Below are 6147 nucleotides of genomic sequence, written 5' to 3'. Positions count from 1 at the left end.
ACTTATACTTGTCCATGGAAGTTTCTACACACTAGATATTTCCATGAATAAATATCTAGATATTTCTCACATACAAATATCTATATTATCTAGATTTTTCTACATATAAATATTTAGATATTTCTTTTACATATTAATATCTAGATATTTTCTTATACATAATATCTAGATATTTTTTCATACATATTTATAAATTCCATATTATTCTAAATTTGTATTGTATTTTAACAGTAAATGAGTCTATTTTATAAATCGGACGCATAACTTATGAGAAAGGAAGATAACCCTTCTTAACGTGCCCCCCTTAACAAGCTTTAAACAGGAACGATCACAAGCACACAAATGCCCACTAAAAAGTAGAAACGATCACAAACATACAAATGCCAACTAAAATTGGGTGTGCTATGTAAATTACTATCATGCTAAACCTATATAGCTACCAAGCTCATGGGGAAGTTAATATCGTGCAACAGCCTCGTGGAGCTGAGCTCTCACATACCAAACACCTCCTGAGACGATATACAGAAAGCAAGACCAATGATACGGTTTAATGTCACATACTAAACAACCAAACTAAGAACCGTAACATAATACATTATTATTTTTGAACATCAGTTTGGGATTAGCCAGGAGGGGCTAAACCACCCACGCGTTCATCTCCCGTAGTTGCAAAACCCGCCCCCAACTACTGTCCTGGAGGAAACTCGGACCAATCCGATGGCATAGCCGGTAAAACCTCCCTCCCCGCTGCCTCCGCACTTAGCGAAAGGCGACCTGGGTGGATACTTCAGGGATGACATTGAGTGCAATGTTAACCTCTCGCTAAGAGAGACAGACCGCTACCAGTTGAGCTCCACCTCAATGTTAACATAATACATATATTAGTTGTGGGTAAATTTTAACCAAATAATCTGACAAAATATATAACCACAAAAGAATACCAAATGTTTTACTGAAGGCTCAATCTCCAATACCCATTGGATAGCCCGTTCACACTTTTCTTCAAGATGCGATATCGCAACCCTCTACATGAAATGTAAATGGAGAAAGGTAGCAATCATTAGCATATAAAATATGCAGACATTTAAGTTTTTCCAATGCTGACTGCATCATACGATTCATACTCACCTGAAAAGAGGCAGCTCTTAGTTTTTGATCTTCAATACTTGCAGAAGAGAAGGGAATCCTAGCATCTTTGTAAAAAAAATTTAATTGAATGATGATTCATGGACAGATGAAAGAGAAACATAGAAAACTGATTCACAATTCAATAACATTATGAGAAATTGTAAGATAAATATTTCATACATATGTTTGGATTTGATCGCAAGCTTCACTTGTGTCTTTTTTTTTGTTTTTTTGTTTTTTGGACAGCTGTTTAACCACCCAGGGACCAGCGTATGAGAAGTTGCAGTCTTTATGTTGTTTCATTAGAACCTGAATCAACAAAGATTACACATTTATGAATGTATATCCTAAGAAATCTATGTTCATACCATACATGTTCCACTCAAACATGACTTGCAGAGAATTTTAGAGAACTAGCATCACGCCGTCGAGCAAGCTCCTCTATGACAGGCCCGTTCCTTCTCATACCTAGGGCATGCCACTTTGCAGTCTTGTCATATGCCTCACCAATTGCATCATCAATAGTTGTCCCAAGTTGTAAGTAATGACTAATGACCAAGATCACGTGCAAGAACTATAAGGTTATGTCCTCCTAAGAAGTGATCACGCTTGAGAATAGCCCCTGATAAGTAATATTTTTATGCCAATATGTTACATCATATTTGACAACTTAATTCAAAAGACTGACACATATTTGATATCCAAGGGAACCCTCACAATACAATGACACAGTGATCTCAAGGTTAGGATAAGAATAAACGGATAAGGTTTTCCATGTTCAAGCTATCCGTGGATGATGAGTATTTTTACTCATATGTACAAGGCCTAACCGGGTTATCCTGTGATCATTTTCTACCCTTTCCCTGGCCACCCAAGATATGTGCTAGTGTACATGAGACCTCACTAGGCTATTGGGATGGTTAAGGCTAAGAAAAGTATATATTCCACCTTAGTTAACTGTTGTAGCAATTTAAGTAGTACAACTTGTTTCTTAGTTGCGTACCAAGTGAAGTAATAGTAAGTAGTGTGGAAATCTGATATAAATGTTGTGCAAGTAGCAAGTCTCAATTGCTTGAACACTAGTAGCATATACTTCTTTATCCCCGTAGTAAACTTATTTTTTATTTCTCTTTGGTCTTAATATCCAAACATTAGACTGAGACATTTGAGTAACTGGTATAACTCAACTGGGAATGGTTTTTAGTTAGCAACCTAACTTCACAAAACTAACGCTGATGATAAGTAGAGCCATGAAAGGGACCTGCAAACTCTGTCACATAATCTAGAAGGATAAATAAGTTAATGTACTTTTAGTGCACCCCACAAGAATCACAAGCATGTCAAGCTCATAAATTAAATATTACATATGATTTGATTACACAATATGGGAACAACATTGATTGATGGGGCCAATTAGTTGTTAACTATAAAGACACCAGATTTAACTTTCAATAAAGAGGCAATACAAAGTATTGCCAAGTTTTAAGAAGAAAATGATGAGCATGTTTCACTTTCAGAAGTAAAAAGACATCTAATTTATAGATTTGTAGAAGAATTGAGCAAACTATTTGACTTGAAACTAACAGAATTATCAAATTATCAGAGTGAGTGGGGAATCGTAGTGGTTAAAGTGGAACAGCCAAAATTATTCAAGTAAAAAAGCTAAGTTACTTCAGAAGTGGCAAACATGTAATTATTGGATCAGTAGACAACAAGGGTCAATTTGTATGTCACTTTTATCCATGTTATTCTGTTTTGTTTTCTAAAACAAGCCAATCCAGACTACCATTTTGATTACAACTATCATACTACTCATCTACTTCGCCAAGAGATTGCAAGAAAAGTAGTGGAAAACTAAAAAGATAGATAATGTGACCCACCAAAAAATCTCAACTTTCAGTCAAATCACCTATTGATCGACTGAATAAGCAGTCTAATCCTTGACGTAAAAAATGTAGCAATTAATTTATAGCTATCAGAACCTATGAAAAAGTTTAAGTTATTTGGGTTGCATACAGTTATATTTATAGAACCCACCAACATCTTTAGAACTTTCGTTATACACTATACCTCGCTACTAAAGCATAAGCTTCCATGTGATGCACACCAACGTATGGTAACTGGTAAGCAGCATCAATTTTCCAAGCTTTCTGCACACCAACTACAAAAACATTTCAAAAGTATCATGAGCTTGACTAAGTTATACAAATATAATTCCACCAAAAAAGGAAGAAATGAGAAAATAAAATGAAAACGAGACTTGCGATTAAATATGACACTACCAACAACTCCCGGAGTAGCAATCTCAAATATTTATATACAACAACTATCATTATGATTTAGGAATATATGATGCTCACATATGCAACATGCCGCTTCCATAAAAAATCAGTTTATTGTGGTTACAAAGTAAAAAGAAAAATCTAATCAGCAAGAACCATATATTATCTAACCAATACAGATAGTGCTGCATTGGTAAATAATTGAATGATGTAACCCCATTCTATGACAACAGTTGTTAATAAAATAAAAAACTCGTAGACATGCTTAGCCCAGGACCAATAGTAACTGCAACTGCAGAAAGATCCGTTCCAGTTAAGTTAGTATTATCAAGTGTATCATGTACTTCCTAAAAGCATAAAATTGTAAAACATATGTTACAATCATTCACATCATTAACAGTTTACGGTGTTGACCGTTGACGTCTAAATCTATATTAGAAAATGTCCATCATTGTTAATTTATATATAATTCTTTATACTTGAAATATGGAATATATTAGCTTCTTCTGCCATTTTAGTAAATGTTATTATACCTGATCAATCACTTTAAAATTAGCTTCTTCTGCCATTTTAGGAGCTACTCCTCCATACTGTGCAAGTAGATCTGCATTGACGAACATACAATACAAATAGATATAAAAAGTAAACGAAGATACAAAACACTCTGCAATTCATGAAAATTATGTCCATTTGCAGGGTTCATGTTGCAATAAATGTGGCACAAAGAACCAATATATTGAGAATTTGAAATATAGGACATGTCACTAAGCAGCATGACGGCAGGGTCACATATCATCATCACATCATGATTTGCTTAGGCATTGGATTTTCCAAGTTCACTTATGATAATTCTTTTATATACAGTAGATTTATTGCTTAAATTTGTATTTATTTATTAACACATCATAATAACTGGCACGTAGGGAACATGAAAATCATATATCCCACAACTATCTTAGAAATCAATGAATCTCCTCAGGAGTCATTAAGTATCGAAAACAGGATAATATGACTATGACTATCTCTGCAGCTAGTATGATCTCCGCCCTCAAGCGGCCAAATACTTTTTTTATTCCACAGTTTTACGTAATCCTCCTGATCTAAATCAATCAATATATACATACACATTCAACCTAAGAAGATAAAATTCACATTATACAATTTCTGGACTTTCAAATATAACATTAACACTAGTAAACAATACGGAGTATAACTTACTATATCTCACTATATCTCTAAAATTCTAATAACAAAATTAAGTAACGGTCAACAACATTTGTACCATTATGACGCATTACATATATACATTTTATCTGATAAGATATAACTTGACTAAAAATTTCACCATCACCTCTAACCAAAAACAAAACAAAATAAAATAAACTTAAACAAATAAATAACACTTCACAATTTAGGTATATCAATTTCATAAAACCAGCAACTGCGTGCGTGTTTGTATGTATAAACTGATTTACTTACAACAGCTGCCGCAGTATCATCATTACTAGTCTCGATTCCAAAACAATCGAATTATCGTTAACGACGTTCTTCAAACCTAGGATTTTCGAGCAATTAGAAACAGCAGACGTAAAATTAATTGATGCAATACATGATTTGAATGATATGCGAGGATACATAGAGTTTTTAAGTCTTAAATTTGACGAAGACGTTCTAAAAAATCTGACTGTATGATAGTGATGTACTGATGTGATAGATTTAGTAATGAAATTGTAGACGAAATAGCCAGGGCTAACCATGCCATTTGCCTATTTTCATCTCGTCCCTGTATGATGATCGAAATCTGTGAGAGTGAGACTGAGAGAGTACTGAGATACTGGTTTTTGTAATTGGGCTGGGCTTATAATAAGGGAAGTTGATTGTATAACACTGTTGGGCTATCAAATTCATATATATATATATATATATATATATATATATATATATATATATATATATATATATATATATAGTGAAGGGATCCTGAGAGAACTCTCCATAGGAGAGAACCCAGCGAACCAGTACGTGATTTTAGGGTTTCATCACAAACAATTAAATTGAAAGTTAAAATCGATTGAAACAAAATTCTTAGGCACCGATTCTCAACTTCCTTGAAGGATTACACTCCAAATCATCAGCAATTTCTTCATTTCATGATGAACAGCGAACGAATGATGAAGATGAACTGCAACTTTGATTTTTACGATTAAGTTGTTTTCAGACCTTGATTCCTTCACAAAATCTTCTAGTCGCTGCTATTGGAACAAGGTAACATCAATTTCAAACATTAATTCGATTGATTTAAGAATCTGCACATTAGATTGAGTAGGTGAATTTGGTAGATGAACTCAATCTGTGTACAGATTGAGTTCAATCTGTACACAGATTGAGTTCAATCTGTACATAGATTAAAGTTCATATGTTGATTCTATCTGTTCGATCAATCTGCACACAAAATAAATTGAATCTGCACGCAGATTAAGTCAATCTGCACGCAGATGAAGGTCGGTATGCACGCAGATTGAGTCAATCTGCACGCAGATGAAGGTCAGGCTGCAACAAGATGAAGGTCAGTCTACTGGTTCTCTCGGTTCTCTACACCCTCTAGTTCTCCATGGATCCTCACCCTATATATATATATATATATATATATATATATATATATATATATATATATATATATATATATATATATATATATATATATACTAGTGAAATGACCCGTGGAACCACAAGTTTG

General features: G+C 33.9%; 1 pseudogene; it reads right to left on the bottom strand.

Annotated features, from left to right (window-relative positions):
- Positions 1–456: 456 nt before the first annotated feature.
- Positions 457–5172, bottom strand: LOC139864309 (probable tRNA N6-adenosine threonylcarbamoyltransferase, mitochondrial; annotated as a pseudogene).
- Between the last annotated feature and the right edge of the window lie 975 nt (positions 5173–6147).

Source organism: Rutidosis leptorrhynchoides, chromosome 8 (assembly GCF_046630445.1).
Source record: "Rutidosis leptorrhynchoides isolate AG116_Rl617_1_P2 chromosome 8, CSIRO_AGI_Rlap_v1, whole genome shotgun sequence".
Lineage (NCBI taxonomy): Eukaryota > Viridiplantae > Streptophyta > Magnoliopsida > Asterales > Asteraceae > Rutidosis > Rutidosis leptorrhynchoides.
This window is presented reverse-complemented; position numbering and strand designations above follow the sequence as displayed.